Genomic DNA, 14035 nt, shown 5'->3' with positions numbered 1-14035 from the left:
CTGAAGGTATATTTTATGCAGAACTATTGGAACAGGGGAAGAGAGACCTGAGTACAGAGTTCCATTCTGCATACAACAAGGGTCAGTGGGGACTTACAGCCAAGGAGCAAGGTGAAGAGGCGTTTGTGGATAAAAAAAATTACTTAAAGGAAACATCACAGATAAGGGATTTTCTGGCTAAAAAGATTTTATGGAATTATTAAGGAGGGCAGACCAGGATGGTAAGGTATTGAGGATGGGGGAGGGGTGGGGTGGAAGGAGGAATTAAATCAGATATCATGGTTAGAAGATTTTCCATTAGGATGACCCAGCAGGATTCTTACTAAAATTGGTCTTACAGGGCCAAGAACAGAGCTCAAGTGTGAGGCCTCTTCAGAGAGGATTCAGGGCAGTCTTACTAAAGTTTGATTAAAGACGGAGTCTTTCTTCATAGCACTCCTATCTCCCAGTTTCTGTGGGAGAGTAAGAGCTAACGCCAGCAGATGCCTTACTCCATAAAGACATGAGTTTTTCCTCTTTGGATAAAGCCTACTGGCTAACACAGATGGTCATTCCAATCACCAGGTGAATGTAGGATGAACACTGGCAAATGGTGCTGTCACGTCCTTTTGTTGGAGGCCTCGTTAATCATTTGAGAGCATGTAGGGGGCGGGTTGTATCTGCCTGGCAATATAAAAGGATTAGGTTTATTTCCATCTGCCATCTTTCCAGGGGATTTCCTATGATACAAATCATATTCTGGTTTAATGTTTATTTAGTATTAAAACTGTTTTCTTTGCTTTCTACCACTGTGGAGACATTTTCTGAGCTGCCAAGAGATTTGAGGTTTAATTGTGTTTCCCCATAAAGGAGAATGAGAATTCTCAAGCACTATTGGTGGAAGGGAAATCTAGGCCAGCCATTCTAGAAAGTTCTCAGATGGTATTTAGTGAAGTCCAATAATTTAGAATTATTGGAAGCAAAAGGCAAAACAATAATTCTATTCCTGGCATATATCCCAGAAAAAATGTCCTTCAGAAAACAATTACAAGGATGTTCAATATCATACTGCTCACTACAGTCAACCTAGATGCCCATCACTAGGGAAACAAACAAAAGATAAAACATGGTAGATGCATATAATGGGATAATGTAATACAGAAGCAACAAACTACATGGATATACAGAAATAAGGATCAATCTTAAAATAGCACCAAGGAAACAGAAACAAAATACAATTTATAGCACACTAACTTTTACGTAAAAAATACAGACACACAAAATAGTACCGCCTGTTTTCGAAGATAGAAGCACAACTCAAGGTTTAAAAGAAATGTCAAACTAATGCCTGTTATTGGAATGGGGGTGGAACTGTATATAAAATTAAATAAGAGCCTTATATGGACAAATGATAATACTGTGTTGCGAGCTAAGAATACAATCAACTTTCTGAGCCTGTGTGTACTCAGTCGTGTCTGTTCTGAGCCTGAAGTATAGTAAAAGACACACAAGAAAGAAGGCAGAGGAAAGAATTCTCCCACACAAGGAACTGACCAGCTTTCTAATGAATTAAGATGACCATCCCTTCTTAAATTCACTCTCCTTCAATTTGCTACCATAAATCTAAATACAAACAGAACAAGGAAGGTAAAATAAGGAGGTTATGTTGTCAGAAGCAGAGTAAGTGCCTTTTTACAATTCCATTCTAGCTGCCTTTTAAGAAAAGCTTGTGCATTAATTATATGTCAACAAATCATGGACAGAGATTATATGACTTTTTTAGATAGACTCATCAGAAACAGCATTATGTTGGTCTAATTAAAATTTTATTTCAGGATAACTCTTACCTTTTAATTAAATCATATATATTCATTACCAGACATTGGTAATAAGAGGGCCCCAACCGATGACTTTATGTTGCCACATAATCATCTTTTCCACTGCTAAAGTAAATCTTAAATTGTGCTACCTTCATGTTTTCATGATATATCAAGCTCAAACATGTGACAGCGAATTTTCACAGATAATCTGAAAAACCATTAACTGTAAAGTACTCATTTGCATAAGGATCAAATGTCAACAAGAATATAACAATTAAATTAGCATTTGAAATCTCCAGATTTTTTGTTTTCTGGCATTAAACTTGAAGATATTACAAAGCCAAATTGTAATTAGATATCTCCACTATTAACCAGTAAGAATAGGGCTTTGGAGAAGATCAATCTGACCATCAATTCAAAAGATTTTGGTTAAGAAAGCTTTTCCTATTTAGGTCTATAAAGTCATCTTTATTTTGTTTAAATGATTCTTCATTAATTCAAGTGGTGGCATGATAAGTGTGCCATAATCAGTGGTACTACATCTTCTCAATAAACATATGTTTTGGCCCTTGTCTAGGGTTATGAACAGACTGATGAATATTTTGACTTTTAATGGCTTCAATTTCTATTGTTTCTTGTACAGACACATGAAACTGTATCATAAAGAAGCTTTAAAATGAGAAAAGGTGATTAACAAGAATGGTTACTGATTCTGCATTCTTCTGGTTTTAACCGTAATCACCTTTTGCTCCAAATACCATCGAGAAAATGCTAACAACAGGCAATTCTTCCTTTAAGAATTGCTCAGGACAAAGGCTTTAGCTTGGCAACTTATCAGTGGTTACCTGTCTACAGCCATATGGTAAACTCTGACTCAACTGCTGACCAAAGCCTTGACCTTCACCTAGAAATAACATTCTTAAAATTACTCATCTATATAATATAAAGAAAACTGTTAGCTCTCTCCCAATCTTTTACTGGTTAGATAAACTACACAGATTTCTAACAATCCAAAGTAGATAACCCCTATGTTATGCAAAAGAGTTGTATCTCCCAAAACGAGAAGTTTGATGTACATAATTCACCTGAAGAAGCTGAAGCTGAAGTTGAACCGTTCTATGAAGGCCTACAAGACCTTCTAGAACTAACACCCAAAAAAGATGTCCTTTTCATTATAGGGGACTGGAATGCAAAAGTAGGAAGTCAAGAGATAGGTGAAGTAACAGGCAAATTTGGCCTTGGAGTACAAAACGAAGCAGGTCAAAGGCTAACAGAGTTTTGCCAAGAGAATGCATTGGTCATAGTGAACACTCTCTTCCAACAACACAAGAGAAGACTCTACACATGGACATAACCATATGGTCAACACTGAAATCATACTGATTATATTCTTTGCAGCCAAAGATGAAGAAGCTCTACATAGTCAGCAAAAACAGGACCAGGAGGTGTCTGTGGCTCAGATCATGAACTCCTTATTGGCAAATTCAGACTTAAATTGAAGAAAGTAGGGAAAACCACTAGACCATTCAGGTATGACCTAAATAAAAATCTCTTATGATTATACAGTAGAAGTGACAAATAGATTCCAGGCATTAGATCTGATAGACAGAGTGCCTGAAGAAATATGGACAGAGGTTAGTGACATTGTACAGGAGGCAGTGATCAAGACCATCCCCAAGAAAAAGAAATGCAAAAAGGCAAAACGGTTGTCTGAGGAGGACTTACATTTAGCTGAGAAAAGAAGAGAAGCTAAAGGCAAAGGAGAAAAGGAAAGATACACTCATCTGAATGCAGAGTTCCAAAGAATAGCAAGGAGAGATAAGAAAGCCTTTCTCAGTGATCAATGCAAAGAAATAGAGGAAAACAATAGAATGGGAAAGACTAGAGATCTCTTCAAGAAAACTGGAGATACCAAGGGAACATTTATGAGCACAATAAAGGACAGAAATAGTATGGACCTAACAGAAGCAGAAGATACAAAGAAGAGGTGGTAAGAATACACAGAAGAACTATACAAAAAAGATCTTCATGACCCAGATGACCATGATGGTATGATCACTCACCTAGAGCCAGTCATCCTGTAATGCAAAGTTAAGTGGGTCTTGGAAAGCATCACTAGGAACAAAGCTAGTGGACGTGATAGAATTCCAGTTGAGCTATTTTAAATCCTAAAAGATGTTGCTGTGAAAGTGCTGCACTCAGTAGCCAGCAAATCTGGAAAACTCAGCAGTGGTCCCAGGACTGGAAAAGGTCATTTTTCATTCCAATCCCAAAGAAAGGCAATGCCAAAAAATGTTCAAACTCCTGCACAATTGCACTCATATCTCATGCTAGCAACTGTTACTGCTAAGTCACTTCAGTCGTGTCCGACTCTGCATGACCCCATAGACAGCAGCCCACCAGGCTCCCCCGTCCCTGGGATTTTCAAGGCGAGAACACTGGAAAGTAATGTTCAAAATTCTCCAAGCCAGGCACAACAGTCCATGAACTGTGAACTCCCAGATGTTCAAGTTGGATTTAGAAAAGGCAGAGGAACCAGAGATCAAATTGCCAACATCTACTGGATCATCAAAAAAGCAAGAGAGTTCCAGAAAAACATCTAATTCTACTTTATTGACTATGCCAAAGCCTTTGACTGTGTGGATCATAACAAACTGTGGAAAATTCTTAAAGCAATGGGAATACCAGACCACCCAACCTGCTTCCTGAGAAATCTGTATGCAGGTCAAGAAGAAACAGTTAGAACTGGACATGGAACAAGAGACTGGATCCAATTCAGGAAAGGAGTACATCAAGGCTGTATACTGTCACTCTGCTTATTTAACTCATATGCAGAGTACATCATGAGAAATGCTGGGGTGGATGAAACACAAGCTGGAATCAAGATTGCCAGGAGAAATATCAATAACCTAGATATGCAGATGACACCACCCTTATGACAGAAAGCAAAGAAGAACTAAAGAGCCTCTTGATGAAAGGGAAAGAGGAGAGGGAAAGAAATAGGCTTAAAAGTCAACATTCAGAAAACTAAGATCATGACATCTGGTCCCATCAGTTCAGTTCAGTTCAGGTCAGTCAACCCCATGAACCACAGCACACCAGGCCTCCCTGTCCATCACCAACTCCCGGGGTTTATCCAAACTCTTGTCCATTGAGTCAGTGATGCCATCCAACCATCTCATCCTGTTGTCCCCTTCTCCTCCTGCCTTCAATCTTTCCCAACATCAGGGTCTTTTCCAATGAGTTAGCTCTTCACATCAGGTGGCCAAAATATTGGAGTTTCAGCTTCAACATCAGTCCTTTCAATGAACACCCAGGACTGACTTCCTTTTGGATGGACTGGTTGGATCTCCTTGCAGTCCAAGGGACTCTCAAGAGTCTTCTCCAACACCACAGTTCAAAAGCATCAATTCTTTGGCATTCAGCTTTCTTTATAGTCCAACTCTCACATCCATACATGACCACTGGAAAAACCATAGCCTTGACTAGATGGAACTTTGTTGACAAAGTAATGTCTCTGCTTTTTAATATACTGTCTAGGTTGGTCATAACTTTTCTTCCAAGGAGTAAGTGTCTTTTAATTTCATGGCTGCAATCACCATCTGCAGTGATTTCGGAGTCCAAAAAAATAAAGTTAGCCACTGAACTTCATGGCAAATAGATGGGGAAACAGTGGAAACACTGGCTGACTTTACTTTTTTGGGCTCCAAAATCACTGCAGATGGTGACTGCAGACATAAAATTAAAAGACGCTTGATCCTTGGTAGAAAAGCTATGACCAACCTAGACAGCATATTAAAAACCAGAGACAATACTTTCTCAACAAAGGTCTGTCTAGTCAAAGCTATGGTTTTTCCAGTAGTCATGTATGGATGTGAGAGTTGGACTATAAAGAAAGCTGAGTGCCGAAGAATTGATGCTTTCAAACTGTCATGCTGGAGAAGACTCTTGAGAGTCTTTTGGACTGCAAGGAGAACCAACCAGTTCATCCTAAAGGAAATCAGTCCTGAATATTCATTGGAAGGACTGATGTTAAAGCTGAAGGTCCAATACTTGGCCATCTGATATGAAGAACCAAGTCATTGGAAAAGACCCTGATGCTGGGTAAGATTGAGGGCAGGAGGAGAAGGGGACGACAGAGGATGAGATGGTTGGATGGCATCACTGACTCAATGGACATGAGTTTGAGTAGGCTCCGGGAGTTGGTGATGGACAGGGAAGGCTGGCATGCTGCAGTCTATGGGTCGCAAAGAGTAGGATAGGACTGAGTGACTAGATTGAACGGAACTGAATTCATCTAATTGATTTCTGATACAATTTCTTAATCTAAAATTTTAGATATTAAAACTATTGTTATCTAGTCTTTCACTCTATAGTCAGGTTATCTTGCTCAATTAGATTTTCAGTGATGATAATATGAATCAGATTTTTCTGATGCTTTTTAAAAACTCCTAAACCTCAAATCTATTTTAGTTAATTAATGACAAACTGAAATTTCTGAGGAATAAAAACCATGCAAGTAAAATTTATCTTTTTCTATGTTTATGTATGTTTACAAACGGTCAATATTACAGTAAAATATTTGAAATGAAAATATAGTAAAATATCTGCACTCATATTTTTCATGAGAAAGCAGTTTTAAAATATAGTCTATTGAATGAGGCAGCCACCTGGTGACAGAAAACAGAACTTACAGACACTATTTTGCATGAACTGAACGTCATAAATATTCTACACAAATAACCTCAAAAAAACATAATAGCGCCGTCCAACAGAAACATAATAGAAATAACATAGGTAATTTAAATTTTCTAATTGCCGCTTTTAAAATGTAAAAAAAAAAAAAAACAACAACCCAGTAGATTTAATAAAGTACTTTCATGTAAATCAATATATGAAAACTACTTATCATTTCAACATGTGATCAATACATATATTTTTCATGCTAGGTCTTCAAAATACAATGTGTGTTTCATAGCACATCTCAGTTCAGACAAGCCACCTTTCACGCGGCTGTAGCTAAATGGCTAACATGTGGAACAGCACTTAGCTAGAGAATGAAATGAGATCAGCAGTTACTTTGATTGCCTAACTTAATTCATTTCTCAGCCCTCTGTTCCTCCCATTCCCTCTTTAAATTTTTATTTTGTAAAAGTTTGGCCACCAGTATACTTTGGAGTGCTTAAACGACCCTCAAAAGCCTGTCGGCGAACGACAAGAAGACCGTTGGAGGGTCCAGGTCTTCTCTGGAGGTCACTAAGGCGTTAGGTTGGCCTGCGCTGTCCTTCGATTCGGCTAGCTCTGCGCTCAGCGGCTTCCGGCTGCGGTCATATACATTCCTGGAGAGCGGCGGTCGCCGGCGTTTGGACCGAGGGGCGCGTGGGGATATCAGGGCCTGATACGGGTGTCTGGCCGCCTTGTGACATCACAGCATCATGCTTTGGGGTTCAAGTTCAGCGAGGCTCCGGGCTTCCAAACCCCGGAGATCAAAGATTTTCAGTGGGAAACAGCCGGGACTGAAAGAGGCAACGACTAGGTTCCCCGGTGTAAGTCGTTGCTTCCCATCCGGGCCTCTGATCTGGGGAAGGCAGGTGAAAAGACACATGCAGAGTCTAAAAGACCCGCGGAGACGGGCGCTCCTCCCCACCATTTCCCAGGAGCACCAGCGGGGTCTTCCGGATGGACCCCTACCTCTGCTGATTGGTTGTAGCTTGCCGCCACGTGATCCAGAAACGAGTCGGCCACCACTTTCCCCGCCCCTCTCACCCCCTCCCCACCGGGAGGTCGCGGGAGGCGGAGAGCAGGTTTCCTAGGTAACCGCAGCGGGCAGTTGTGTACACACCAGGCCCCGGGAAAGGGAGGGTGTCCAGCCTGCTGCTGCAAGACCAGGATTAAGAGGCGGGAGTGGACTCTATTCTGTCTCCGATTGCCCCGGAATCCATCCTGTCTCTGGAATAAGGTGAGTGAGTATAACTTGGTGGCCTTTGGGAGTACCTCACCTCTAGGCAAGCCCCAGGAGTCTTTGCTCCCCTCTCCTCTCTCTCTTGGCCACACCCGGAGGAAGACAAGAGAAAAGCAACGTTGAGGTCAAAAGACCCTTGTAATGGTGCAGTGGAGATGATAATAATGAGAGACAGTGACGTGACTTTATGTGAGGCCGTCAGGTTTACCAGAGCAAAGCTGAAGAGGAAAAGGAGAGGGAGGGTGGTACACAGCTATCTGTGCAGCGTTCACTGAGAGAACGAAGTGCTCCTTGGACACACTTGATACCGCTCATCTAGAACTGGAAGGGCATTTGTTTGGCGCATCAGTAATAATAGATGGATTCTGATCTTTTTATACCCAAGGCAGGAAACAATTTGACCATACAAGTCTTCTAGTTTGTAAGAAAGAAATTTGATTTTTTCACAATGACACTCTCCCCAGCTCTCATGACAGACAGGAACATGGTTCTTTGAACTCTAATTATTGTTCTACTCTGACCAGTCATGTAAAACTTAAGGTATTGGGTTGGCCAGATGCTTTTGGTATCATCTTGTGGAAAACCCAAATGAACGTTTTAGCCAACCCAATATTTATACCATATAGGACCCTGTGGCGTGACAACTAATTCAAACCATCCAATAAATTGTTATCAAATACCAAGCATGTGTCAGGCACTGTGATAGGGTAATTGTCCCTGCCTTCAGTGATGTTGTAACCGGGTAAGGAACAAAGACCTGGAAGTATCACAGTACAGTAGGACAGGTGTTGTATATGTGCCATATTCTGGCCTTTATTGGAACTATGAGCAGGAGAATGATTATAATACTGACAGAATTAAAGTCTTCACACAGAAGACCCTTGATTTAAATTTTTAAGGGCATATGGAGTATGCCATAAAGTCAAGGGAAAGTTAGGGAGAGGAAACAGCATATGCCAAAGTACAGAAATATCCCATGCCATTCAGAGAACTATAGTTGTGGCCAGAGCCTGGGATGCTCTCAGGAATTTGTAGTTGATGAGCTTGAAAAGTAGGCAGGAGTTAGAGTTTGGACACCATGAATACCTTCCAAGGGGAGTTCAATTCAGTTCAATCGCTCAGTCGTGTCTGACTCTGCGACCCCATGAACCGCAGCATGCCAGGCCTTCCTGTCCATCACCAACTCCTGGAGTCCACTCAAACCCATGTCCATTGAGTCAGTGATGCCATCCAACCATCTCATCCTCTGTCGTCCCCTTCTTTTCCTGCCCTCAATCTTTCCCAGTATCAGGATCTTTTCAAATGAGTCAGCTCTTTGCATCAGGTGGCCAAAGTATTGGAGTTTCAGCTTCAACATCAGTCCTTCCATAGAACACCCAGGACTGATCTCCTTTAGAATGGACTGGCTGGATCTCCTTGCAGTCCAAGGGACTCTCAAGGGTCTTTTCCAACATCACAGTTCAAAAGCATCAGTTCTTCTGTGCTCAGCTTTCTTTATAGTCCGACTTTCACATTCATACATGACCACAGGAAAAACCATATCCTTGACTAGATGGACCTTTGTTGGCAAAGTAACGTCTCTGCTTTTTAATATGCTGTCTAGGTAGGTTGGTCATAATTTTCCTTCCAAGGAGTAAGCATCTTTTAATTTCATTGCTGCAATCACCATCTGCAGTGATTTTGGAGCCCAGAAAAATAAAGTCAGCCACTGTTTCCACTGTTTCCCCATCTATTTGCCATGAAGTGATGGGACCAGATGCCATGATCTTAGTTTTCTGGATGTTGAACTTTAAGCCAACTTTTTCACTCTCTACTTTCACTTTCATCAAGAGGCTCTTTAGTTCTTTTTCACTTTCTGCCATAAGGGTGGTGTCATATGCATGTCTGAGGTTATTGATATTTCTCCCGGCAATCTTGATTCCAGCTTGTGCTTCATTCAATCCACCATTTCTCATGAGGTACTCTGCGTATTAAATAAGCAGGGTGACAATATACAGCCTTGACATACTCCTTTTCCTATTTGGAACCAGTCTGTTGTTCCATGTCCAGTTCTAACTGTTGCTTCCTGACCTACATATAGGTTTCTCAAGAGGCAGGTCGGGTGGTCCGGTATTCCCATCTCTTTCAGAATTTTCCATAGTTTGTTGTGATCCACATAGTCAAAGGCTTTGGCATAGTCAGTAAAGCAGAAATAGATGTTTTTCTGGAACTCTCTTGCTTTTTCAAAGATCCACCAGATGTTGGCAATTTAATCTCTTGTTCTTCTGCCTTTTCTAAAACCAGCTTGAACATCTGGAGGTTCACAGTTCATGTATTGCTGAAGCCTGGCTTGGAGAATTTTAAGCATTACTTTACTAGTGTGTGAGATGAGTGCAATTGCGGTGTAGTCTGAGCATTCTTTGGCATTGCCTTTCTTTGGGATTGGAATGAAAACTGACGTTTTCCAGTGCTGTGGCCACTGCTGAGTTTTCCAAATTTGCTGGCATATTGAGGGCAGCACTTTCACAGCATCATCTTTCAGGATTTGAAATAGCTCAACTGGAATTCTATCACCTCCACTAGCTTTGTTCGTAGTGATGCTTCCTAAGGCCCACTTGACTTCACATTCCAGGATGTCTCGCTCTAGGTGAGTGATCACACCATTGTGATTATCTGGGTTGTGAAGATCTTTTTTGTACAGTTCTTCTGTGTATTCTTGCCACCTCTTCTTAATATCTTCTGCTTCTGTTAGGTCCATACCATTTCTATCCTTTATCGAGCCCATCTTTGCATGAAATGTTCCTTTTGTATCTCTGATTTTCTTGAAGAGGTCTCTAGTCTTTCCCATTCTATTGTTTTCCTCTATTTCTTTGCATTGATTGCTGAGGAAGGCTTTCTTTTCTCTCCTTGCTAATTTTTGGAACTCTGCATTCAAATGGGTATATATTTCCTTTTCTTCTTTGCTTTTCACTTCCCTTCTTTCTACAGCTATCTGTAAGGCCTCCTCAGACAGCCATTTTGCTTTTTTGCATTTCTTTTTCTTGGGGATGGTCTTGATTCCTGTTTCCTGTAGAATGTCACGAACCTCCATCCATAGTTCATCAGGCACTCTGTCTATCAGATCTAGTCCCTTAAATCTATTTCTCACTTCCACTGTATAATCATAAGGGATTTGATTTAGGTCATACCTGAATTGTCTAGTGGTTTTCTCCACTGTCTTCAATTTCAGTCTGAATTGTCATAAGGAGTTCATCCGAGTTGATCCAAGCCACAGTCAGCTCTCGGTCTTGTTTTTGCTGACTGTATAGAGCTTCTCCATCTTTGGCTGCAAAAAATATAATCAATCTGATTTCAGTGTCGACCATCTGGTGATGTCCATGTGTAGAGCAAGGGAAGTAGTGTGAGAGAATTTCCCTTTTGGGAGGTTGCTGGCTTTCCAGGTGACTCAGTGGTAAAGAATCTGAGTGCAATGCAGGAGACACAGGAGATGTGGGTTCTATTTCTGGGTCGGGAAGATCACCTGGAGAAGAATAATGGCAACCCACTCCAGTATTCTTGCCTGGAGAATCCCATGGACAGGGGAGCCTGGCAGGCTACAGTCCATGGAGTCACAAAGAGTCAGACATGACTGAGTAATTGGCGTCATGGAAGTGTGGAGGATTGATTGGCAGGAAGTGAGACTATAGGGAAAATTTCAGTTAAGTTGAAGTAAAGAAAACCTGAATCAAAGCAGAAGCGATTGGATAGAGGGGAGGAAAAAAAAAACTTGACAGACATTTAGCAGGTATATTTCAGGCGTACATATATGTGGAATGATTTAATGAGTGAGCAAAGGTGGGGGAAAGAATGAAAGAGTGATTGAACATCAGTTCCAGGCTTCTTACTTGAATAATTAGAACAATGATATCATTTACCAAGAGAAAATATGCATTTTCTCTCAGTAAAATGGCTAAGCAGTTTGGCTGGAAAATATAATTATTCAGTTTTGAACATACTGAGTTTGAAACACATTCTGATGGAGCTTTCCATGTGGTTAGTTGGGTTATTGCACAGAAAAAAAGGCAAGATAAAAATTAGTAATTTTTCACCAAGGAGGAAACTATTAATCAGAAAATTAGGCATTAAATAACAAGTAGAGAAAAGTCAAGGAGAAAAAGTCAAGCCAAAGAAGAAAACTTAGAGTCATCAGCATCGTCAGATTTCATCTCAGAGTCAAATTAAGTTAAAAGTTAAAACTTGTCCAGTATCTTTGGCATTAAACTAGTGTTGACCTGGAAAAAGAAGATGCAGTTGCCTGAGGTATCCCCACTGAGACAGCAGTAAATTGAGAACTGAATAGAGGTGCTGAAGTGTTGCTAATTACTCCCTATGTTTGCTAATGTTCTAATATGGTGCTAATGACTTATATCTAAAAGTTTTTTTGGTAAAGGGGTCTAAAATCAGCTAATCATTGAATACAGGATAGGAAAAAAATTTTTTAAGATAGTAATGACCTAATATTTGTGTATCAAGAGAAAAGAGACCCTAGAGAAGGAAAGATGTGAGTAAATGAAAAGAAGGAAAATTTGGCAGATCAATGTTCTGAAGAGTCTGAAGAGAATGGGATAAGTACACAGGAAAAGGGATTCACTTGGGACAGGAGAAAGAATGCTTTTTCTAAGAGGAGTCAGAAAATGAAATAAACACAGCTGACTCTTGAACAATCCACATATAACTCATAGTCAGCCAGCTTATCCTTCTTTTCTCCTTATCCTCAAATTCAGGAAGGCATGGACCGTGTCAGTCAGTCATTTCAGTTGCTCAGTTGTGTCCGACTCTTTGTGATCCCATGGGCTGCAGTGCACCAGGCTTCCCTGTCCATCACTAACTCCTGGAGCTTGCTCAAATTCATGGCCATTGAGTCGGTGATACCATCCAACCATCTCACCCTCTGTCATCCCCTTTTCCTCTTGCCTTCAGTCTTTCCCAGCATCAGGGTCTTTTCCAGTGAATCAGTTCTTCACATCACGTGGCCAAAGTATTGGAGCTTCAGCTTCAGCATCAGTCCTTCAAATGAATATTCAGGACTGATTTCCTTTAGGATGGACTGGTTTGATCTCCTTGCAGTCCAAGGGACTATCAAGTGTCTTCTCCAACACCACAGTTCAAAAGCATCAGAGTTCCTCAGCACTTAGCTTTTCTAATGGTCCAACTCTCATAAGCATACATGACTACTTGAAAAGCCATACCTTTGACTAGATGGACCTTTGTCAGTAAAGTAATGTCTCTGCTTTTTAATATACTGTTTAGATTTCTCATAGCTTTTCTTCCAGGGAGCAAGCATCTTTTAATTTCATGTCTGCAGTCACCATCTGCAGTGATTTTTGGAGCCCAAGAAAATAAAGTCTGTCACTGTTTCCATTGTTTCTCTATCTGTTTGCCATGAAGTGATGGGACCAGATGCCATGATCCTAGTTTTCTAAATGTTGAGTTTTAAGCCAGCTTTTTCACCCTCCTCTTTCCCTTTCATCAAGAGGCTCTTAGTTCCTTTTAACTTTCTGCCATAACGGTGGTGTCATTTGCATATCTGAGGTTATTGATATTTCTCCCTGCAGTCTTGATTCCAGCTTGTGCTTCATCCAGTCTGGCGTTTCACCTGATGAACCATGTAGTACTGTAGTATTTACTATGGGAAAATATCTGCATATAAGTGGGCCTGTGCAGTTCAAACCTGTGTTACTCAAGGGTCAGCTATGTATTTTAAGAGATATGGGAATTTAAGAAGTGTCTATCTCGTGGCATCATGCCATCATTGTTCTCTGTGAAAATAGGAACAAGATCATCTACCGAGGGAGAGAGAGAACTTGAGGTGAGTGGTGAAAGTTTAAAATATTCCAGATGTTGTGAATCTCAGGTCTGTATCTCTGGTCCTACTCCTTAGGAGAGGAAGTTGAATATAAAATATCTGGTTTTGGATTCAACTCAGGTTAGAGACTGTGCATTCGTAGTGATTTCAACTCACATGACCAACCAGTCAAGTGAAATCTTTCAGCAGCACTCCAGAGCAGAGATCAGAGGTGACTGGATCAATCCAAGATTTGAGATTTGAAGGATGAAAGTATAGATGCTCCTGGTGGCTCCTGGCTCCCTGGAGAAACTGGAGAAGACCTGCAGTTTCTTAGATGGACAGGTCCTAAAAAGAGCTTTCCCAGTTGCAGGAGAGTGAGTACAAGCTGGCCATCAGGACACTCACCTCTAGATAGAATCAGAAATTGGAAGCCTTGGGACCACTTGAGTTTGGAGAAAAGATAGGAGG

Source organism: Capra hircus, chromosome 10 (genome assembly GCF_001704415.2).
Source record: "Capra hircus breed San Clemente chromosome 10, ASM170441v1, whole genome shotgun sequence".
NCBI lineage: Eukaryota > Metazoa > Chordata > Mammalia > Artiodactyla > Bovidae > Capra > Capra hircus.
Note: the sequence above shows the minus strand (reverse complement) of the source record.